This window comes from Euprymna scolopes, chromosome 13, assembly GCF_053919585.1.
Source record: "Euprymna scolopes isolate OS-2025 chromosome 13, ASM5391958v1, whole genome shotgun sequence".
Classification (NCBI taxonomy): Eukaryota; Metazoa; Mollusca; class Cephalopoda; order Sepiida; family Sepiolidae; genus Euprymna; species Euprymna scolopes.
Genome location: NC_136494.1, coordinates 58,174,777 through 58,201,161, shown reverse-complemented (window position 1 = coordinate 58,201,161; position 26,385 = coordinate 58,174,777). Strand labels below are relative to the sequence as shown.

The 26,385-nt window shown below is 34.5% G+C and overlaps 1 pseudogene; it reads left to right on the top strand.

Moving 5' to 3' along the window:
* Positions 1 to 21,937: 21,937 nt before the first annotated feature.
* LOC145292434 (5S ribosomal RNA) lies at positions 21,938 to 22,054 on the top strand (annotated as a pseudogene).
* The last annotated feature ends 4,331 nt before the right edge of the window (positions 22,055 to 26,385 follow it).

The following is a 26,385-nucleotide window of genomic DNA, read 5'->3' as shown; positions in this document are numbered from 1 at the left end:
GTCATGTAAGTAAAATAGTGAATAAAAACCACATTATATCCCTGCAACATAAACACAATGACAAACAATGCTTCACCCTTTGTTATCAACCTATAATTACTAATTTGCACTCAGAATGAAAAGGAAATACGACGAGACATATTGCAGTAAGAATTTCTTTCATTAACCTTCTGGCAGCAGCGAATAAGATGTTTAATTACACGCTTGGCCACATACTTCTCTCAGCTTCTATTCACGTGCATACGTATAAATAATTATAGATAGATCCATTATTCATGGGATTCTGGTTTATCTTTATTTATACATCCGTATTGATGCAGGCAAGTTGGAAACTTGAAACTGCCGGTAGAACGCATTGTTTGGATAATTTTAAGTAAGTTTCCTTAGTAGGTAATTCGAGCTAATTTAAGATATTTGTAGCACTAAACCAATCTTAATATAAAGTCCAATTCGTAGAGAATTACTCACAAACAATGGCACAATATGAAGTTGAAATATTACCTTGTAATAAACCATGCTCTCGAGTAGTACCATACACACGCATGCACATGCAAACATACATATACAAGCAGTTATATATATATATATATATATATATATATATATATATATATATATATATATATAGTTAAAATACATCACTGCACCTCTCTTTGTCTTTCCTCCCCTAACAGACGACTGAAATCAAAATAGCTAAATAAAATTAAACCAATAAATAAAAATCAAGATAGAATTAATTACATATCAAAAAACAACAGAAAAAACTCTTTAACAACAACAAAATTGTTCCTGACGACGATCAATGATCGAAAGCGCTAGGGGAAAATGGCCGACAAAAGTTACTTGGTAACTTAATACACTATTTACCGACTGAAACAAGAAAAAATGCTTGGCAGATCAAGAAAATCAACAGACGAATAATGAAAAAAAAACTCTGTCGTACTTAATTAAACTTGCCTTGATAAAGACTTGCTGCCAATGTATATATATATATATATATATATATATATATATATATATATATATATATATATATATATATAATGGGTTAAGAAATTCCAACGAGAGAAATATGTATATTTAAATGAGGGGGGTTACCAACAATGTGTATTTTTTTAACATTATTTTATTATTCCGTGTTTTAGTTTTTCATTGAAAATTATGTTTAGATCATTGTAATAATGTTTTTAAATCATTGAAATAGTTTTTAACGCGTTTCAGATGTTCTGTGAAGCGTCCTCTTCAGAAAGTATTTAAAATGTAAAATATTTAGAGTATACTTAAGATGTGTTAAAATGTAAAAGAGCATTTTCGTAGTTCATTTGAAATGTTACCGAGCGGTGGAAACATGTGTAAATGATTCTATTCTTCATTTGTATGTTCAAATTTTATTACTGGTTCGTTGGGGACGGACTGCGGTCACTGATATTTTATGTTTCTCTCTCTTTCTCTTTCTCTCTCTCTCTCTTTCTCTCTCTCTCTCTCTCTCTCTTCTTGCGTTTCTACTTATCTTTCTTTTTTTTCTCATTGTTTTCCTTTTTTACTCTTACTTGAGTGGAGGTGATGGCACGTTGGTACTTGATCAACTAGGTGCATAGGGTAGTGTGTGTGTGTGTGTGTGTGTGTGTGTGTGTGTGTGTGTGTGTGTGTTCTTGTATTGGTCTGTAGAATGTGTTTTCTGTTTTATAGTATTATAAAGTTATTTGCTTCCCTACGAAGGTACCTGTGATCCAAGGTCGTTTCTAATGTGTGTGTGTGAAGAGGGGGGAACTAGCTCCTCTGAAATAAGGGTAGGGATGTTTTCATTCAATTTTAATATTTATTTTTTGGATTCTTAGATTTTAGTATTGTGATTTTTCGTTCTAGTCTTAGACTGTTCGGGTATTGTTTATATTATGTTTGTTTAGATAAAAAGGTGTATTTATAAATATACGTAGGGGATTTTTTAATGTTTCTATTTATTTGTCTCCCCATGTGGGTATGGTCAGATCCAGGATCGGCTTTTAGCGCGGGGAAGGTCTCGTTCCCCAGAGGGAAAGGGGCTTTGGAGAGTATGGGAGGAAAGATGATAGTTATCTCAGTCATGAAGGATTTCTCCTCCACTGATTGAGGTAGGATGTGAGGTGTTGGACAGATACTATACTATGGTTCTAGGTTTTTCCTAGTGTTGTTGGTTTCGAGGTAAAGTAGGGTTGGTATTGTTCAATGTGTTGTACGAGAGACAGAGGTGTTGTGCCTGTGTGTGTGTGTGTGTGTGTGTGTGTGTGTGTGTGTGTGTGTGTGTGTGTGTGTGTGTGTGTGTGTGTGTGTGTTTTAATGCGTCGGTCCTGATTTATGTGTGGGTGTGTATATGTATATGTCCGTGCATGCAAGTGTGTCTTGCATTTCATGTTTTTGTGTGTTGATATTAGGCTCTGTTTAGTTCGGGAGTGAATCTTGTTATGCAATTTTTTTCCTGTGTAAGTAAATGAAAGTAATTGTCTGTTTGGAAGATTGCCATCATTTGAAGCTATTTTCACTGCATGTGTGTACGTGTTTTGAAACATAGAGGTGTCTGTTATCTGCAATTTGATGTTCCTCTTATGTAAGGCCACTCTATTCCTGAAGTTTTTGGTGGCGCCTATGTAGGATTTGTCGCATGCTGTACATCCTAGTGTATACACTACATATCTGGAGGTGCAATTTAGATCCTTTTTTATTTTGAATGTTTCTGTTGGGTTTTTGAATGTGTATGTGTTTCCTCCTATTATTATGTCACATACTCCACATCGCGGTTTGTTGCATTTTGTAACCCCTTTTGTAGTGTGTGGAACGAGTTTTGAGGAAGTTAGGATGTGTTTTAAGTTTTGGGGTTGGCGGTTGCTTTTTATTATTTTTGTTGTTTTAAGTATGTTGTTTAGTTTGTCGTTCTGACTGAGGAGGATAAGGATTTTTGTTATCTGAACAGAACGGCTGAAACGCGTTAAAAACTATTTCAATGATTTAAAAACATTATTACAATGATCAAAACATAATTTTCAATGAAAAACCAAAAACACGGAATAATAAAATAATGTTAAAAAATACGCATTGTTGGTTACCCCCTCATTTAAATATATATATATATATATATATATATATATATATATATATATATATATATATATATATATAAGAGAAAGAAAATTAAAACTATAAGTTGAACTTTACACTAAAAATTTATTGTTCGACTGAATACTCCAACAAAACAATTTACATGTAACTATGTAAATTTCAACTTACAGTTTTAATTTTCTTTCTCTTATAATAAGCTCTACTCTCTATTGCGTATTGAGATTTTTTATTCGGTTGAGATTAAATTATATATATATATATATATATATATATATATATATATATATATATATATATAAATACTCGTATTTATATATATATATATATATATATATATATATATATAAATACTCGTATTTATATTAGACTGAAGTTTACCTTTGCGTATATCAGGTAAACACTACATAATTTTGATTTCATTATATATATATATATGCATGTATATATATATAACTACTTCACTTACTAACATAAAATTAATATACGAAAGTATAAATGTATGCGTAAACTTTTAGTATTTACTTCAAACGTGCTCAATACGTAGGTAGAGCTATTTTGTAGGTGATAAAATATATATGGCGATTAAGCTACACTGAATATTCTGCGTTTCATCCGCTCTATGACTCTTCAGGCTTATGCATAAGCCTGAAGAGTTATAAAGTGTTGAAATAATATATATATATATATATATATATATTATTTCAACCTCGAATGTATTAACTTAAATCATTACACGTTGTTTCTAATATACGGGATAAAGATTTTCCGTCCATAAGACGACCAATATCCTGAACCACCTGCACGTAGGATTGGAACTACGGCTTCCACTGGCATCTTCCACCTGCCATTTTTGCCCCTTTCTTAGGGCTACAGGGCTTGGAAAAATTGGTGGGCCGAAAACGTGGAGGTGTCCTTCGGCCTGCGCAATGGAGGTTTTAGGCGGAGCGTAGTAAGCGCAATACTTGCCCCACTCTTTACATCCAGGGTTTAGCTGCCATGGCCTAGCAAGCTGGGATGGTGACAGTGAGATCCTCGGATTGTAGGTTTTACAGACTGTCCTTTTCCTTGCCACCGGGTAATCGCTCGCGCTATGACATAGCAAGCTATGAAAATGAGGGCACCGTGTGAAGGTGTTGCTATGGACACAGTAATGTAGGAGAAGCCAAGTGCAAGTGGTCTTCGAATTTATTTGTTGCACCACACTTTCAGTTTTATTAAATCCTGGCCTGGGTGTCTGGCGTTGCCCGGGTATTTGAGGTGTGTGTTGAGCAGAAAAAAAATGGTACTAGGCAAGAAGGCTCGAGCCCGTACCGCGAAGGAAGAAAAGAATGTGAAAACAAAACGTGTCGTCTTTGCCGTTGCGTCCATCGCCAAACCGGAAGTGGCGAAAGTTTAAATTAAGGCTAGTCAATCAAAAACAGGGGATGACTTTCAAAAATATCGGCGAAAAAAAAGCGATCTCTTCCTGTAGAAAAGTGTCCGGTTAAGGGTAAAGGAATTAATGTTTTTCGATATTTGTTGTCCGAAGGGTCGTGATTCAAAACGATACCGATCTCATGAAAATCCGTCGCCTCTGTCGAAATTTTTTGGCAGGTATACATGCATACATACATGATGATGATGATTGCAACGTCTTGTCAGACGAGTGCCACTCCCTCAGACATTTAAAATCCATGAGCCCAAATGCCTGAGGGAGTATCTATACAAATATGATGTTACAGAGTCTTAGCTTTGTACGACAGCTAAGTCTCTCTCTCAGTTCAAAATGTTGAGATCCAGCAACAAGCAAGAGCAAGATAGCCAGCAACGAATTAAACTGCAGACCAGCTTAATGCGGGTACTGGTCTTTCGTTTTATGGTTTTTTAAATCAGAGATTTGCTTCTCCTAGAAAGGTTGCCTTCACCACGGCTTACGGGAGCCCTCTCTACCCCAATACACATACACACACACACACACACACACAAATATAGACGGTGCTAGTTGGCCGTTGACCCAGAAAAAGAGTTCATTCGCCCTTTGGAAGGTCTTGTTTTTAATCCTTCAGGGAGATTAGCCGCCCTCATCACCAAACAAGTCTGGTGGGGGAACCAGTTTAGTCGCCGGTGACCCGACCATGAGGCAGGTAGTACTGGGTTACATGGTACCAGTAGCATATGACATGACCTGACATACATACATACATTTAAAAAGACAGTGGAGATTTATATAATATATTTAAGCATAACGCTAGACACTTCTAAAAAGGGAATTATCTAGCACTGTCAAGATTGTAAAAAGTAAACAAATGAATATAAAAATATTCGTTTCTTCTCGTAAAAGCAGCAGGCAAGTTATCTCATAAGCTATAGCATCAATCTGTCATGATAGATAGTAATTAATGTCTAAGATTTGAATCTCGGGGTTGATGAATTTGCTGCGTTTCGCCACACTGACGAATATTGAAAAGACGAAGCAGGTGTCTGTAAATCATAATACATATATAAATATGTGGGTAAGTTGTCCGTGTGTGTGTGTGTGTGTGTGTGTGTGTGTGTGTGTGTGTGTGTGTGTGTGTGTGTGTTAGCTGTAAGTCACCTACGTTACCCTCTCGTGGAGTGTTTGTACACAGATGAAATAAGAAAGGGTTGTTTACCTACGTCTGTATTGTTTGCCTAAATGTGATTAGTGGAAATGCGTATTATTTACTCGTTATGATTTTAGTGGACGTTTTTATGGCGATAGCAGATGAATTATTTCCACGCTCTAAACGTTCAAGGAAATAAATTAAAAAAAAAAAAAACATGATATTTGTAAGAAAGACGTGTTATAATTTTGTTTGCATGTGTCATAAAGAGTAAAGAGTGTGAGACACACACCCATCATATATATATATATATATATATATATATATATATATATATATATATATCATGATTTAAGTAGATAATTATCGATGTAATTACGGTTGTCAGTTTTATTTGCGTAAAATGCTGTTATTAAAACTGAGTCTTATTATCTGGACAAAATAATTTATTTAATCTACGTTATTGTTTTTGTATTTTTATGTTTCGGTAATAGCAAAAGCAAAGACGGCAAACGTAGATCAACGCAGCAAAATCGAACATATCAAGAGGAAACAAAGGAGAAGAATTAAAGGACGATGATTGATAATGACATTGACAACGAACGTTTCTTTCTGTTGATATGAACGTGACACTTTCTACAGGTACCTACGAAGACTACAATTTAGCACTGGAGCAGGATATATATATATATATATATATATATATATATATATATATATATATATATATATATATATATATATATATATGAGAAATAATAAAACATGTTAAAAACACTTTAAGAGCAGTTAAAAATATTTAATTTTCAAAAAGCAAACACATATTAAGTGGATTGTTTTTAATCCGCAGAGTTTCGAAAGAAATACTTTCCTTCTCATCCGAGGGTAGGAATTAGTAAAATGCGGAATCGGATTTTGCTTGCAAAGTATTTAGTGAAACTCTATGGCTTACTTGTTAAAAAATAATGAAGCAGACGGAATGGGGAAAAAAAGAAAAAATGATTTCACGTGAATAGATGGTCGGGCGAAAGTAGCATATCCAATAAGGGTAAAATTCAAGAAAAGTTGGTTAATGTTCCGTATCCACAAGTAAAAATCCCAAGGAATCGCGTTACTGGAAGATATTTCGATGTAATCCAAAAGGCAGAGTTCTGTGAAATAATTCACAAATGGGTACAAGGAAAAAAGAGGGAGTTCAAAATATTATTATAAAAAGAAAGATTAATTGTGCGTAGAATGAAGAAATGGAAAGATTTTAAGACGCGTCTGCCGAGGCTGACTTTTAAATACGAATAAAGAAACAAAAAAGATGAGTGGTGATTGAGTTATTTTTAGAATAGAAAAGGCAATGTCACAATAACCCAGACAAAATAACGTTGAAGTGGTGCAAGAATTACGGCAGAAAAAAGGGGTCAATATAGACAAGTAATGACTTTAAAATGAATTATCAGCAGGAGTCATAAAAATGAAGCAAATGAATTGCGTGGAATGAGTAGATATAAATTATAGATTGCTTCAAAGCTAAGTTTAATGTGGAAACGTCTGTATCTAATAGATTAGGAAGGGTATTTAGAGTTGTGATTAAAATATAAAATAAATAAAGCTTTAAAAGCGATAAAACAACATTTATGTGGAAGAAATTGGCTATAAAGCAAAAACTGAGAACTGTGCAAAAATAGATATATATTTACGCACGTGTGCATGTAAATATAAGTAAACATGCATACAAAATATAGATGCATAGGAAGATGGATATATTTAATTAATTGGAATGCTTATTGAGATTAGTATTTTTACTAATTTTATTTATTGCGAACGAATATCCTCGACTAAAAATATGAGAATAGTTCGCAAAAAAAAAAAAAAAATTAAGATTAGATGAATATAACAACATGCGCGCATAGATACACAAAAACGGAGAATGTAGATGTAAGTCGGCCAAAGATAAAAGAAATAATGAATTACAATTAAAATCATAAAGTTATAAGGTGCTAAGAAAGTATGTAGAAAAGAGCTATAATATTATGGGATTCTGTATCTGAAGGATTAATATAAGAGTTATGTAATTTCAAATTCGCCATATTTAAATAGGAGATCAGTTATTTTTTAGAGTTTATTATATTGCTACTTTGAGCGAAAGTAATTATTGTTAGAATTTCGACTGTGCATAGGTGACATGACTTAGAGCCTGGAATATAAGACTTAACCGTTTTTAGGATAGTCAATTTAATTGAGAAGGTAGTATTATTAGACTTAAGTTTTTTAATTAAAGTGGTTAGAAAAGTGCCTTGGTTATTATTAGAATTTTGATTCTTAAAATAAGATGTCTGGTTTGATATATATATATATATATATATATATATATATATATATATATATATATATATATATAGAGAGAGAGAGAGAGAGAGAGAGAGAGAGAGAGAGAGAGAGAGAGATGCGAGCATTCCCGAAGAAGCTACATCAAGAGACACAACGAAGTATTGAAGATTGTTGCGGAAGCTGCGAAAATATTTTGTGTGACTGCCAATAAAGCTAAAAAATATCACGAGCGATTCATTTCGTTAAAGAAGGAAATAATTCCGCCATTCGTTAGACAAAAAAAATACATAAAGAAAATACAAGACAAGGCTCTATCTGCATCATTGTTGATATGGCAATCCCACGAATTGAAAACAATCCAACAAAGTTTAGTTATATTGTGAAACACTGCTGGGGCGCTCTGGGCTAGCGGTAATGATGCTTCAGTCCCGAAACAATGCCTGAACCCAGAGTCATCATGTGATGAAGGCTTTGTTGGAAGTAATTCTGCTGTAAAAGCAACAGTTAATGTATAAACATACACACACACACACACACACACACACACACACACACACACACATATATATATATATATATAAGAAATAAAAAATAAAAAAGAAACTTCCGTACGCCAGAATCAGGTTCTCTTGTGGCAATATTCGTGATTCAAATTTAAATAGATTAAAGTCTATCATTGAAGGTGATTATTAAGATTGAAGGTTTCACAAATGAAAGATAAATTAGAGTTAAAAATATAAAAGAACAAATTAAAAATTGAGAAAAGTTTGATGGAATGGCAGGATTAGTTTTTACCAGTCATTGAAAGGGTAAAATTCCGAACGAGGTGACATAAAAGTAGTACAAAGATTTTATTCATTTTGGGATAGGTATATATTTAGTTATTATATATAAATAATATGTGTGTGTGTGTGTGTGTGTGTGTGTGTGTGTGTGTGTGTGTGTGTGTGTGTGTGTGTGTGTGTGTGTGTTTAATACTTTTAAAACAACCGTTGGCGAGATGTATGAAATGGCAAGGGAGTGTTCAGGCTTGGGCATGGCTAAACTTCAGTGTTTGAACCTCGAACTTAGTGCCTTCGCTATATCTAGCCACGCAGATAGGACTTCAAATGATGCAACACGTGTCTCTGATTAATAATATTCTTTTTTTAATTCTTATTAGTTTGCTCAAACTGGGATAAAAGCATCCTATCCTCTAACTTAGATATTCCAACCGAGGGATCTTTCTAAGTTTCTGGCCGTCCCTTTAAGTGCAATTGTTTGAATCTCTCTTGCGCCTGGTTCATCGGGTATATTTGCTAGATAGTTTTTGAAATTTTTGTTTATTAGTCCAGTTCCTCCTATAATTACTGGAGTGATAGAGATTTTTCTAAGATTCCAGTTTAGTTTTCCTGATAGTATCATTATATTAATCAATATTAAGTATTCATTTAATCTGCTTAAACAGTATATTTGCCATCAGAAAGCCGTGCTTTCTCAGCACACGGAATTCAGATTTTCCAATTATTTTTATTTTGCAACAGCAACTTTACTGAAATAATTGTAATTTACAAACTAATAATCCAATCGCGTTAAAAATTTGACATATAATATTTAAAGATGGGTACTTTATAAAAATGATATGAATCTTTTATTGGTTGCGCTATCAATTTGTTAGGCCAAGACGTTATTAAGTGATGTGAAACACACATCCATACACACACTCATTCTTATATATTAGTGGCCTGGCAAGGCCACAGAGGAGACAACCGAAGTAGCAAAACTGAAGCTGGCTTGCAGGACACTATATATACAAATGTAGGCAAATTTGGGCATATTTTATTGCTTTTAAAATATAGGATCTTTTTTATCCAATGAAATGAAGGCTCGTTGGAAAGATAAGAACCTGGATTGTGTAGTGGGCTATGTAACATTTGCCCTTAAGTTCGCACATTAATAGGATCATTTATCATCCAGAGCCTATTTTTGGCACTTTTTTACAGACACAAAATGTTTCAATCATAGTCAATTGTTTTCCTAGTTTTTCATATGAATTACAAAATATCTGATATTTCCCCAAAATATCTGGCCTTGATGGAGGGGAAACTAAAATTTGCTGCTATGGTTTCAAATGATCTGAAATAACAGCATGGGAAGATTTAATTCCAAATATTTCTCATGTTATTTCTCCCCTCTTTGATTTTCATGCATAAAGTAAATTTCACAGTGTATAAGGATTATTTGATACTGAAGATATTCATAATTGTACCCTATCTATATATCTATAAAAGTGAAAGTGTCAGTCTATTTGAGTGTCTGTGTACATTTCCCGACACAATAACTCTGTCAATTTTCAGTCTACAGACTCGAAATTTAATATACAGGGTAGTGAGATTTGGGAAAATTTTGTAATCCGTTTTCGGCCAGAAATTTGGCTGTTTAGAGGTCAAAGTTCAACGATTTGACCTTTAAGAAGTCTACTAAACTCCTCCGCCAATTTATGGTATAAACAATTGAAATTTTAGATATAGGTTCCCTGGAAATGGATCTAACTTAATAATTTGATTTGAACCCAAAACAATAAATGTTAAGGGGTCATAGTAGGGGTCAAAGTTTTTAAAAAATTTACCTCTGCAGTCTCTACCAAATTACTCAGACAATTTCTGGTCTAAATATTTGAAATTTTACATAAAGGGTATTCAGAGATAGGGCAAGCTTTTTAATCGGTTTGGTTTGAAAATTTGAGCTACCAATATATAAATGTATGTATGTATGTTTGCATGTCTGCCTAAAACTTTCGACAGAGGTAACGGATTTTCACAAGATCAGTATCGTTTTGAAGCTCGACCCTTCAGACGACAAATACCGAAAAATTGGCTAAATCATTAATTTCTTCACCCCCAATTGGGTACTTTTCTACAGGAAGGCGTTACTTTTTTCACCGATATTTTCGAAAGTCATCCCCTCTTTTCGATTGTCTAGCCTTAATTAATACGTCACTTCCAGTTTGACGGTGGTCGTAACAGCAAAGATGTAACGTTTTTTCCCCCATTCTTTTCCTCCTTCGCGGTACGGGTTCAAGCCTGCCTTCCTACTACCACTTTTTTTTTTACTCAACATACACCTCCAAACACCCGGGCAACGCCGGGCACCCATGCTAGTTTCAAATAAAAGGGAGATATAACAAGGATATCTCAAGGGAGAAATTTTTGGAATCAAGTCTATCCTTGGTCTTATTTCAGATCTTTTGAAACCGTAGCAGAAAGTTTTAGTCTCCTCTCCATCAAGGTCAAAGGTTTGGTAGAAATATATATATATATATATATATATATATATATATATATATATATATATATATATATATATATATATATATATAAACAGGCGTGTGCGACGTTAACCGGGATTGAATGATGATTAACGAATGTTCCACGCTTTCAGTACTTTTATTGTCATTGAAACCGGCAAAATCGACATTTTTCAATCAAATCAATTGATAGACTACTCTACTCGAGGAGTCACCGCGATGCACCAGAAAGAAGCTTCATAGATCTTCCTGCAGTGATTTAGTTCACAATGCATTGTACTGTAGAGAGCCTACTGTTGATTTTATAAACTTATTTTTATATAATAGCTTAAATTAAAGTTTAAAATGCAAAAGTCAAGTATCATGGTTCAGTTGTGCTGTAAACAGAAACATTAATTTCGAACATGTCCCTGTCTTAATAAAGTGCATACTGTTTATTTTATACTCCGGGTCTTTCTGTTTGTGCAGTGATAAAACTTCTCAAATGCATTTGTGATGTTAGGCTCTATAAGGGAGTTAACTTTGATCAAAATCGGGCTTTTCTTTCTTTAATCAAATTTTTTCGAATATCGATGTTCGATACTTATCGGAAGCGTTCCGACACAAAACCTATCTAAGAACATTCCCAGATACATCAAGTACATTTGTAGGATTTTTTTTAAAAATCAACTGACCCGTTTTGAAGTTCATAGGGAACGAATTCACACACAGAGACACACACACGTACACACACAAAGTGCTTTGTGTGTGTGTGTGTGTGTGTGTGTGTGTGTGTGTGTGTGTGTGTGTGTGTGTGTGTGTGTGTGTGTGTCCCTATGGCTTTTCTCTATCTACTATAATGGCATAAAATATATGCCAAAATATATTTTAGTTCTGGGATCGAGCAATGTTTTAAATGGATTCCATTTTAATTAACTAAGTCACCAATCAATCTGTCAGCTATATCAATATTTCTTGCGTCCTGTTTCGTTGAGTTAACAAAATAATAATTCTCTGTACTTTTATTGTATCCGTATGGAAGTAACGGGGAATTTTTAGTCACACATTTGACGTTAAAATAATCGATACGCAAAATAAATTAAATCAAGTTAAATAAATTGCTATCAATTAAGCATCAGCATTTTAATAAGAAACATAATAAGTTTCGTATTAAAGGCTATGGTTATATTTCCGGTTGAAATTATCATTATGTCTAGAATGTTGGCCTCCAAGTGGTCTATTGTGTATGGTTTGTCAGCATAGACTTGGGACTTTACATATCCCAAAGAAAATAATCTACTGGATAAAGTCACACGAAAGAAGTGGCCAGTTGACAGGTCCATTTCATGAAATTATTTGTTCATCAAATGTTTCTTTCAGTAAATTTATTATATTGCATGCAATGTGACATTTGGCGTCCTGCTGAAATCGCAATGAATTGCCAAACCAAGCTGAACTCAAAATAACCGATAGTGGCCAAATCTACAATTAAAGAAAACAAAGCGGTCAATTTAAAGTTTGCTACCTCCAAAAAAGTAATACCCTTGGCTTATCCTTACATTGTCAGGCAGAAGTGTGCAGTCTCACAAGTGACCTATATTCATATTCAGTATTTTGTCAGGCCATGTAAGTTCATCGTAGTGCAATAGCCCTTTCTCAGAACTTACCTCACCTCTACATATTACGCGACTCTTCAGCTGGAAGTTAATTATTTGGCACTGTCGTACATTTGCATCGATTCTAAATTGAATAATTCTACCTTAAGCTTGCAAGACGAGATCCACTCGTTATGTTAATGTTCAATGAGTATTTTTTTTTTTCAATAATTTGGCAATTTGTTGTTTAATCGATGTATTGAAATTTTCTTTAAAAAATAAAAGGATGGATTTCAATAACTATTCGAAGCAGCAACGGCATATGATTTTTAGTTATCAACTTTCGATTGGACAAAAAATTCAAATCAGTAATTTCTTACAACCAATCAACATGTAGTAGATATTCATTTCTAAATCTCGCCCAAACACACAACTTTATTCCTCTTTCTTATTTTTCTTCTACAGGGAACGCATATGGGTACGTCCTTAAAAGCTACCTTTTGCCCCTAGCCGATAAAATTTGATAAACGCAACGAAAGACGAACTTTTGTGGGCCAAGAAAAACGCCCATCTGCTGCTCACTGAACGCATATACACAGTTCGCATATATACTCCCTCACTGACAAAACAGACACGCTTGTACAGGGTGCAACGATAAAATGGTCGTCCTAGATTCCATTTCCGTTTGATGAAAACCGAGGGTTTTTTGGGGGTTTTTTTGCAGACCATCTGCTAGTTCGCCAGTTGTGTACATTCTCAAGAACGACAGGAGCCTTCTATCATGTCTGAAAGTGACACAATATTCAATGAACAAGATCTGAGATGCGCCGTTGTCAACTCATGCTCTCTACCGATCCAAGTTATGACAACAGGACCATTGCCAACACTCTCAAAATGTAAATCCGGATAGTTCAACGCCTGAGGGCACAGCTCAATGCATCGGACGACCCACAATTATCGTCTTTGGTGTGGTTTCAAATGAGGGCCACATCATGCCACCTCACATCTTCGAAGTCGTCTTGAAATTTAACACCAAAGTGTACCTGGATGTGCTGAAGAGTGTGATAATCCCTGGTGCAATCACGTGGTCGCTTGCAGTATCTGAGTATGGCAGCAGGACTCGGCGTCGGCCCACAAGTTCAAAGAGACCCAGGCTTGGCTTCAGGAGTGCTACGAATTTGTACCCTTTCTGTCACTGCCCCCTCCTCCCCCATCTGAACCTGCTGGACTACTTCGTTTGGTCATACGTCTAAAACACACCAACATGACCTCCCACTACACCAAAGCCAGCCTGATCGCCTCCATCCGCTGAGTATTCGCCCAGCTCCAGCCCGCACTTGTGGAAAAGGCATGCCCCTAGTTTCGGACTCGCATCGAGGCGGTGATTGAGGCTGAAAGCGGCTACATTGAATAGAGTCAGCTTTACTACATAATCAAGCTACCTAAATTGAGTTTTTTTAAATAAAAGCTTTGAAATAAAGCTAGAGTGTTGTTTCCTTTAGGGTGATAATTTTATCGTTATACCATATATATATATATATATATATATATATATATATATATATATATATATATATATATATATATAATATAAAGAGACGAATATTGGCTGAAGAGAGCTTGATAAGGATACCTTAAACGGGCCTTATTATCGGGCTTGAAACCGACGGTACCAATGACCTGTCTCAACTAACAACTTTCTGTACACAATATATATATATATATATATATATATATATATATATATATATATATATATATATATATATTCCCATATCACCATGTTTATTCTATTTACACATATGTAAACGCATCGGCGCCAGCTGAAATGGACAGTTGTACTCAACTACTAAAGCCGTTTCATCTAGAACGTTATCATAAACTTTGAAATCTCAATGTTTACTTAACTTTATTTTTGGCTAAAAAAGTTTTTATACTAAATTAATAGACATTTTCCACCCATTTCAACTGCAATATACCATATAAGAAAACGATAAGTTCAGACGTTGATATACCTCACCAAAACAAAGCAAAGAAAAAACTAGTATCATTGGTAATCCCCCGAGTGAGGTCTCTTAAATTTCTTCTAAGAACGATATTGATATCTAGCAAAACAATTTCAGATATATTCAGTTCTGTATTTGCCTCAGTAAATGGGTTGTATATTGATATCGATTATTTCCGGATAATTCGATACTCGTCCCTTCTTTTCTTGGAACGTTGCCAAGAATTTGCGCCGATTTTGGCGTCGTCGAGGCACCAATGGTAGACAGTTATATTATCAGTACTTTTGTTTTATTTTTATTTTGTTAGCTGAACATTTATTTATATTCCCTTTAAATTAAATCGTTCTCTTCCTATGGAATTATATTGGAAGCATTTCACCCAAGAAACGACAGAGGAATGGGACAAAAAGAGATTAAAATAAAAAAAATCTATGGTAGAAATGCTAAAATGCTAAAATTGCGCATCGCATTCGTACGAATGGTATCAGATATATTGAACGGTGAAGTGTAAGGTCAGTTGACTTGATTCTTGCAACTCTGCATCATTTTGTCCAGCATTATTTTTATTGAGCAGGGTTGTGTTATCTCTACTTTTCTCTGATCCTGTTCATTGGGCATATCTTATCAGAGATACACGCGTGTTGGGATCGAGGAAGCGATATATATCCAATAAAGAAAACACTACAGTCCGTTCTCTGATCCTATATTTGGCTAAATAAATTCCTTTTTTTTTTTTTTTTACTCAGTGATCACCACTTATCAAGGCCCGGAAGCCACTCAGGGATAAGGGTTATTGCAAGTACATTACGTTAGTGTGGAGATTTGATGAAGTGTTTACTTAAGGGGGTGGTTCATTAGGAATTTGTTAACGTTGGACTTGAACACATCCAAGTTGTAGTCCGGTGGGAAGCAGGCAGACGGAACAGAGTTCCACAGGTGTGCAGTTCTAAGAAAGAAGCTTTGTTCATGGAATCCGCGTTTTGGTTTAGGCACAGATAAAGAGTGGGGGAAAATTTTTCACATTCCTCGCTGAGTTGATTCAGAAGATATATTGCTTCGGCAAAGAAACCAAGTGTGTAGGCGGTGTATATATATTAGTGCTGGGACAATTAATCGAAATCAAGAATCGAAAAACTCAGAACTTTTTATGGTATCGAAATCGCAAAAATGTGTGTCTATTTTCCGATGCCAAAAATTGTATTTTTTATTTGATTTTGTTTAAAGCAAAATCTTCCACTGCTGGTAGTAGTAGTAGTAGTAGTAGTAGTAGTAGTAGTAGTAGTAGTAGTAGTAGTAGTAGTAATAGAATATTAAATATTTATTGATGAAGTAAAACTAAAATCTATAGATTATCTTGCACACAAATGCAGTTTTAGGTTTGAGTAAATATCTGCACATTTTTTATGATAATTTGGAGAAAATCATAACTCTGTAGTTAAATACTTAGATGTTCATAGAGAATCGGAATCGGTAATTGTATCGGAATTTGGAAGATAGTACAAAATCGGTAATTGTATCGAATCTGGAAAAAATATTGTAATCGTCCCATCACTCGCGGCTGTGATGCAATTAACTGGCAGCAATTATACCGTTAATCGACATTGATGTAATTAACCATCTGCGATGCATGTAATTATACCAACTTCATATTTTTTTAATGGAGAAGAATATCTAACGATTTCAACGATCCACCCACGCTATTAATGTTGATAGAAATAAGAGGCACGCAGCAAACTGAGGACAATGAGGGTAGCAATCAATGTATGCTTTGTTAATTGTGAAAACGAACTGCGTCGGAGTTCTACCTGCTCGATTATAATTTAAATATATTTCATGAGAAAATGAAAGTATACCAATATTATCTCGTATTTCAAATATAACGACCACAAATTTAAGGTTTAAAGAAATTTGAGTCAATTTCTCTGAATACATTAATATTGAAATTTAATCATTTTATTTGTTCTTGAAAATGTTGCTGGTGAGTTGAACTCTTTAAATTCAGCATTTTAGATACAATATTCAATTTAAAATGTAAAATTTATTAAGCATATGGTAAATGCCTGAATTTTAATCACTGTATAATTTATAAAATATCACGCTCCATTCATTATAGAATTCACGCTAACTGAGAAAATTCACGCTAGCTGAAAAAAAATGTTAATAGTAATTAACATTTTTTTTTAATATGTTTAGTTGTCTGTACAATTAGAGTGCTTCTCGTCACCATAGTTAAAGTTATAAGCTGCAATAAAAGGAAATAACTCTAGAAGAGTATGATTGTCTCCACTAGGAGACAGAACGAAGGATTATGGTGGACCTGTACTTATTTACAATATCGTTCTTGCCAATGTTATCAGTTTTTCTATTGTTAATACATAGTTTAATACGAAGTGCTATTGCTAATTACCATAAACATCAGCAAATAACATCATTCTTACGAACACAACAAATTGGTGATGAGGTTGAGATAATTGAGGATTTAAAAATATTTCCCTGTGACGACATGGGATCTTTAAAAAAAAAATTAATGGCCTTGTTTGTTTTTTTCTTCGAAGAATTTTTTGTGCACAACCGAAATAAACTGAATTATTTTTGTCATGGACCCTTATTTGCTGTATAAACTCCATAGAAATCAGCAAAAACAATTTCTATAGTCACAAAACAAATTAATTGGAATTTTAACACAACAATTTCAAACTTAGCTCTCGATGGCGTCAATCTTAATTTTAAATTCTTTTGTGTAACAAATATAATAATTGAATTTCAGTTTTGAATTCCAGTTTAATCTTGATTTAAAACAAAAATTCACTATGAAAGGACATTTTCCAATATGAATTCGGTGAGAAGGGTGACAGCTGGAAATTACGTCGATTACTTTGAAAACTTGGCACAACGGAACACTAATGCTATACAAATTTTATTTTACCCAAAAGACTGGGCGATTTCATATTTAGCCAAACGGTAGCGCAGTTAACAACACTTTTCGTGAGCTATTATCATTATTTAAGATCCACTATAATTACTTGAAATAAAAGAAACGAGAAACGTATAATTTGTTAATTATGCTGGAATTGTAAATGTACAATGCGAAAATTTTCGGCTGAAATCGCTGACAGAAAATTAATTCAAATGCCTCATTTTCATCACAGAATTACACTTCTCAGACGGCACTGAGATACGCATACGTCTACTGTCGATGTTGGGCAAAACAAAAAAAATTACAGTGCAATTTCTAGCACATGATGTCAACGTTTAATAAATCTTAAACGAGACGTTACAATGGTGCGACAACAATAGCAGCTTTTAACCGATCTGTTTCTGGCAGTATAAAATCTGTTTCCGGCAGTATAAAATCTGTTTCCGGCAACATAAAATCTGTTTCCGGCAGTATAAAATCGGTAGCAAAATCCCCGACTGCAAGGAGAAAGAAACCTGCAATACCTGTTGGTCATGGGAAGAAATGAAATATGCTCGTTTTTGCACATTTAAAAATAGACGTTCCTACATTGTTCATATCATGGATACAAGGAAGAATTTTGTGAGAAAAATAACTATAACAGTACCAGGATCAATGCTTCCCAAACAAGAAACAAAACCTATATAAAACGCCAGGTCGTTTCCAGAAATTCACATCGAATTCAATTTTTGCCACTTTTAATGTAAACTTTGAATCTCGTAGAAAATATATAATTGTTGATATAAACAACAAGTAAAATTGCAGTTCGATTCAGATATCACTCTCATTTCACATCCAACATGGGAGATGTTCGGAAAACTAACTCTTAAAAATACAACTCGTGTTGCTTGCAGTGCATCGAGAAACAAGATACAACTAACTAGTGAACTAACATGCAATGTCTTTTTAAAGAGAAAAAATCAGATATGTTCTATATTTCTGATTTACATCAACCCTTAATCTTATTGGTTTGAATCTTATTGAAGAACTTAATCTTTTTAATGTTCCCCTAAACTCAATTTTCAATTCTTTCTGTATTAATGCTGCAACAAATGATGAAACACATTTTAAGAACACACTTACGGCTAATTTCAGCAAAAAAAATTTTCAAAAAGTTATTTTATGTTGTATTAAAACTAAAACGGCTTTAAACTGAAATCAGATGCAAAACCAGTTATCAGACTAAAGCGTCCTATACCATACGCAGCTTTAGCTACAGCATAGAAAAAATTGGACCGCTTTCGACAAGTAGAACTAATCGAATCTGCAAATTATTCATCTTGAATAGCATCTATAGTTATGATGAAGAAGGCTAATGGCAAGGTGAGCCTATGTATGGATTTACGCACGGGACTATTGTGCAGTAGATACACATCAGCATCCACTAACTGTACCGGAAGATTTGTTCTCAAAACTCATCGATGGAACTTGTTTTACAAAGCTGAATCTTACAGATGCATATCTACAAATGAGAGTTGATGAAGATTCTAAATTTCTTCTCGCTATCAACATCCACACGGGATGATTTCAATTTAACCGTCTTCCATTTTGGTTCAAATCAGCACAAGCTATAATCCAATAAATTATGGATACAAAGCTCACAGGATTGCCACGAGTTTCTGCCTGCATTGATGATATCATCGTTATAGGCACATCCCAAGAGGAAGTTCTGTGTCGCCGTACTTTTGTGCTGGATCAAATTTAACCGTATGGATTTCATTTAAGACCAAACAAATGTACATTTTCTCAAACTTCTGTGAGATACCTTGGATTTTTATTTGTTTAAAATAGTTGAAAACCAAATCCGAATAATACCAAGGCAATGAAACACATGGCAGCTACGATCCTTTCTTGTAAGTCATTATAGTTTATTTCTTACCAGAATTGTACAGGTTACGAGAGACCCTTGATAATCTTTTACAAAAATACTAAATATAACTGGCCAAACACATGCAAAAAAATGAATTAAAAAAAAACATTTTCTTTGTTCTGAGATATTGCTTACACGCTATGATCAATCATTACTGTGGAGACTAATGCTCCAGACTATGGAATCAGGACAGTAATATCACATATTTTTCCTAATAGCAGCGAAAAAGCCATTGAACACGCATCTAAATTATTGACACCCACTGAACGAAAATATAATCGAATTGAGAAAAAAGTTCTAGCAATTATTTACGCTGTAAAGAAATTTCACAAAATGCTAGATGGCCATCATTTTACTCTGATCACAGACCACAGGCCCCTAACAAGTATTTTTAGTTCCAAGAAAGAAATGCCAGTCTATACAGCAAACCGCTTACAAAGCTGGGCAACTATGCTTTTAGATTACGATTTTTTCATAAAATACCAATAAGGCAGCGAAATTGGCCAGGCAGATACATTATCCAGACTCGTCTTTTCCCATAAAAAAGCAGCGGAAAGCACCATCATTGGAATTATATCTGTGGAATATGAAGTTGTCTCTGGACTTGTTTCCACAATGAAATCACTACTTGTCACTTCAGAAATAATTCAGGGGACTACAGCCACAAATCAATTATTACAGAAAGTTATACATTTCCATTTCATAAGATAGCCAAAAAAACATACATATTTATCTCAACAGAATTTTCCAACTTCTGTAAGCAAAACAGTATTCAATACTTCAGATGGCCATTCTTCAATCCACAATCAAATGGACAAGCTGAATAGTTTGTTGACACATTTAAGAGAGCACTCTTGAAGTTAAAAGAGGAAGGAACTACAATAGAGATGATGGAAGTATTTCTAGGTAGCTACAGAACTACCCTAAATCTAAATTGCCAAAATTGAAAGTCCTCTACTGAAGCATGGATGAAAAATACGTTTGCCGATGTTATTTCGCTCATTATCAACTAATCTTTACAAGAGAAACAGAACGATGGAAACCAGTTCAATCGCTATTTGGGCAAGCTGTATTAACAAAAGGTTATCGCAATGATAATGAAAAATAAACACAAGGTCTCATAGTATATCGTTCTGGTAATGTAATCTATGGTGTGGATGTGCAATCACCTGTTTGGGTCAGACATACAAATCGACTTCGTCACTCATACCTTTCAATGAGACAACCAAATGACACAATCATTTCTTTAAATGTTTTACTGAATACATTTGAATTACCCCAAAGTGTTGAGGCAACATTCAGTAAAGAAAGCAAGTCTCATATTAAATGTCTAATCAGAAGGACGCAACGAATGTGAAAACCAACTTCAACTTTACAAGTAGATCCACATCAAAACTCCTACAATCATCATATTTCAATGGGTAGATGTTATAAGACGTTTGTTATGAACAAAGGGAAACAACTCTAAAAGAGTAGGGTTGTTCCCAAGATATCAGAACCACATTATTTACAATATCGGTCTTGTAAAATTATCAATCAATTTTCTATTGTTGATAAATAGTTTCATGCTCATACAAAGTGTTCTCATAACGAGCAACAAGTGACATTATACTTACGAACACAACAATTAGTGGAATTTGGGGGATAGGACAGGGCTAACAATTAATATACAGTGATATTAGTGAATGAAAAAGATGGTTAAAAACAACGGAAATTCTGGCATGAAAGCAAGAAAAACTTGAATTAGCGTACAATACATATCTATATCAACAATTTTACAGAGATTAAAAATATTATTCTTGAAAGATCAAAGAAGTTTTAAAGTTATTGTGTGTATGTGAGAGTTTACCTTCGGGTAACTAAGTTCACTGAATATCAGCAGCTTTAAAGGAACTTCAGTCTTCTAGTATGCGCGTTATTGATGTTGAGAGTCGAGGCGCATCGCAAGTGTCACCTGGAAAAAAGTCTGGTTTCAGTTCACTAAGCCACTGTTTTATAGGAATTTCTAAGTTCGCATTGGCCTGTTATTTTCTGAAAGACTTGTTACTTTTGGAATTTGAAACGATTTTCATTACTGTAAAATACTTTGAGTTAACACGTTCCTGTGAAAACTTTCTTTATTTGGGAAGTAAGGAAGAATGATAATGCCGAACGGAGAAAGAAAGAGAGTAGCAGTTAGGGCAATTTGCTTTTTAGCCTTCGACGGAATTACTTCGCGATTCAGCAAAGCACTAACCGACTGTGGTTACATAATCACTAGAATAAGTCATACGGCATAATCGCGTTGACACACCGGTTCTCGTTAGATCACCGAAGTTAAGCAACGTTGATCCTGGTTAGTACCAGATAGGTGACCATTTGGGAACTCTATGCGCTGTATGTGCTCTCGGCTTATCTCGGCATTTGTTTCTAGCCGTCCTGTATAGACACTTCACTTTCCACTGGTCTTTAACAATATCGATTCAAGAGAGTTGCGGTTGAAGATTGCGCACCTCCTGACACAAAAATTTCATGTACAGGCACCCCTTCGTGGGTATCCATAGGCAGTTAAAGACTGAAGGGGTCCTTTAAAATAAGTTATATAATATTACAACAAACAGAAATCGAGAAAAGTATTCCAATTTGCACCCGTTTATAATCTTTAACATTTCTAGAATTAATGCACCAACATCGCCAAAAGATCGCCATATCACTTCTTCCGCAGAAACAAATCCTCAAGCTAAAAAGATTTTAAAACCTTTTTTTTTTATATTTTTCAGTTTTTTGTAAATTTTCTTAAAATATACATGCGCGTGCGTGCACACACACACACACACACACACATATATACTAAATTATATATATATATATATATATATATATATATATATATATATATATATATATATATATATATATATTGTGGAAGGAGAGACGCGTGTGTTTGTGGATGCCATTTTTTTTTTCAGTATGCTTCATTATTCTATTATTTGTATATGAAAAAGCAAACTTGGCAACGATACCGCATTTATGTTTCTATCGTCGTCTTTTTGCATATCGCAGCAAGGTTACTTATATTTTTCTGGTGGATCAGATATGCCATTGGTGAACTTAATGTCAGCACGTACGGGTCGGGTAAGAATTTCGGCTTTAATCCAAACGGTTTCAAGCGACTCCTTATCATATTTGCGGGATAAACGAACGAGTTTTCTTGCTTGCTAAGGCATCTACTAAATTTGTTACAGCCATTAATATATTCCCCGCGTTACCATGTTAAAAAGAAAACGTGGTTTATGCCGGGTACGTATCTGCGTATACAAAAATTTGCCCGTGAAAGCTTTTAGGGTGAACAGTTTGAAATAGAATTATCTCCGTTCTAAATAAGGTAAACCATCAATGACCAGTGTACACATGTTCCTCTGTTTGTTTGTTTGTTTGTTTGTTTGTTTTTCTCCTTTCTTTTTTATCAATCAGCTTATATTAACGACGGGCAGGAATTATGTTGAACGTTGTTTAGCTTATATTAACAAATGGACAACATTAATTTTTTCTCTGTTAATGCACATGAGTGACCATTTCTCGTATATATCTGTGTTTATCACCTGTACGTAACTTACACATTATTTTTAAATACTTATTATTACTCGAGTATACAGGTTGTAAAACACGAAGGAATTATTGAAAAAACGGTTAAAATTGAAATGTCAGTTTACTGTAGTAATAGCAAATAAGGACAGAAACAAATTGCTTCCTGATACGTACTTATTATAATAGACTAGTCAGGCCCATGAAAATTCCACGATAACTTGTTTCATTCGCTTAATATCTGTGGATCATCGGCCTTTGTTTTCCTAAGCTTTTTCCTATGTGCATAATGAATACAAAATGTGATCTACATACCAAAACATACCTTGGTTAGGGAATTGAATTATGTTTGGAAGAAAACTGTTTTATTGTACTAATTAGCTATAATTTGAAAATAACTCAGGAATTGACTCATCTCGTACTAACTTCATATCTATCACTCTCACACTCACTCTCTCTCTCACTCTCTCTCTCTCTCTCCTTCTCTCTCTTACGCATACACTATGTTATCTGAACTTCCACTCTTATGTTTTACGCCATTTATTACTTTGCATCTGCCTATATTTCTCTCACTTCCCCCCGTCTCCCCCCTCTCTCTCTCTCACACACACGCACACACACAAACACACACACATAAACACACACACAGTCTTTTTTCTGTGTGTTTGTGTGGCTGCGTGTTCATTAACAGCCGAAGAGAAAGTCAAAATAAAACGATTGGAATAGTATATACTAAAGAAACGAGAATATCACTACCAACAGTAATGGTATTGTTGTGGTGGCAACCACTTATTTGCATATGCGAATAACATAACACTATAAATGGCAAGCCTAGGTTGGCCTTGGTGTGTCTTACTCAAATGCCACCAGAAGTGACGCCGAAGAGCGTACATGTCCTCCCACCAAGACTCTCTGACTCGACACCGTCATTTGTACATATTGTAAATATACCTTTTCCTTAATACACTTATTATTGCGTTATCTTGTTGTTTGCGTCTTCATTGTATTTCCTTACTAATTATTGTTCAACCTTGCAACCACAACAGGTATTTAATCCGTAATTGGAGAGGAAAAGCAAGAAATAGAGGGTGTAGATAGCGGAAATTGTCTAAATTTGACTTTCGCCATTTTTTTTATTTTTTAATTATTTAACTTTGCAAAACTCGCCTTTTCCTGATTTAATCAATTTAAGAGTTCAGTGAATGAAGCAGTGGGTAAAATGTTTCAGTATTTCTACAAAATTAGATGATGTGATTGTTATTGAAATGTCTTGAATTAAATTTAGCTATGTTTTTAATTGTCTGTGGGAACTGCAAGTCAGTTTACCCATCTCACGTCATTCTTTCGTATGTTGTGTATGTTTTGAATATAATCTATCTGAATTGATAACGTGCGCTCGTGACGTAACAAGAAAGTTCCGTGTTAATTAGGTTAACACCTCTACAAGACATCTTTTTATAGCGGAATGCATTAAAAATAATGAAATCTGGTATATTTTATCTTCCTCTTTTTATCAGCCATTCCTCTCATGCGGCACACTTCAATAAACATTCTTTGTTGTCTAATATCTTAATAATCACCGCCTCACCATAGGGGCCATCAAAATAACTAATGAGATATTCGCTATGTATAAAAAAATAAATACGTAGGAGAAATCAGAGGTATATCAGTGTGTTTTATAAATGTTTAAAACATACCTTGGTGTTTGCACGGAAACAGTTCAGTTGCGCACAAAAGAAATGTGACCGCTATTTGAAGAAAATTGTCGAGATTCTTTTCGTGTATTTCTGGATTGTAGAAAACTTACTTATTTTTTGTTGGCAGAGATGCGTTCAAATCTTGGCTCAGCCATTTTATTTGAATATCGTCTACCGAAAGCGTCTACGTTTCAGTGAAAAAATGCTACCTCTTCTTTATTATTATTATTATTATTATAGTAATAGTAATAATAGTAGTAGTGGTAGTAGTAGTAGTAATAATAATAATAATAATAATAATAATGATAATAATAATAATAATAATAATAATAATAATTTGCAAGGACCGAAAAGGAGCTAGAGACACTAATCAACACTATCAGAATCTTCAGCCAAGATATCCAAATGGAATTTGGAATGGAGAAGTGCGCACAACTAGTTATAAGAAAGGGAAGGCTGGAAACGACAGAAGGCGTGGAATTACCCAACCAAACAGAAATTAGGGCAGTAGGGGAACAAGACGACTATAAATACTTGGGAATTCTGGAAGCGGACACCATCAGAGCAACAGAAATGAAAGAGAAAATGAGAAAGGGATACCTCAGGAGAACAAGAAAACTCCTGGAAACGAAATTATATATCAGAAACCTAATAAAAAGTATAAATACATGGGCAGTATCACTAGTAAGCTACTCTGGGCCGTTTTTAGGGTGGGCAAAAGAAAAACTGAGACAACTCGACCAGAAACCCAGGAAACTCATGACCATGCATAATGCACTACACCCAAAGGACGATACTGACAATCTCTACGTGAAAAGGAAAGACGGCGGGAGAGGACTGATCTGTATAGAAGACTGTGTGAAGGATACGAAAAAAGAACTAGAAAAATACATAATGCAAAACACTGAAAGGATAATTATGGCAGCGAGAGACACCGAAAAAAACAACGAAGCATAAAACAGGGAGACAAACGACAAAACGAGAAAAGATAAATGGGAAGAGAAACAACTCCACGGAAAATTCATAAGAATGACAAAAGATGAGAATAGCGAAAACACCTGGACATGGATGCGAAAAGGACATATAAACCGTGAAACTGAATCTCTAATAACTGCAGCACAAGATAACTCGATAAGAACCAACCATATCAAAGCAAGGATCGATAAAACACAAGAAAACAGCAAATGCAGACTATGTGGACAGAGATACGAAACGATAAACCATATAGTAAGTGAATGCAGCAAACTGGCCCAAAAGGAATACAAAAACAGGCATGACCAAGTGGGGAGGGCGGTGCACTGGGAATTATGCAAACGACTGCATTTTGAGCGTACAGACAAATGGTACAAGCATAAACCCACAACAGCACTCGAAAACGAGAACCACAAAATCCTATGGGAAATGGACATACAGACGGACAAACCTATCAAGGCAAGAAGGCCAGATGTCGTAA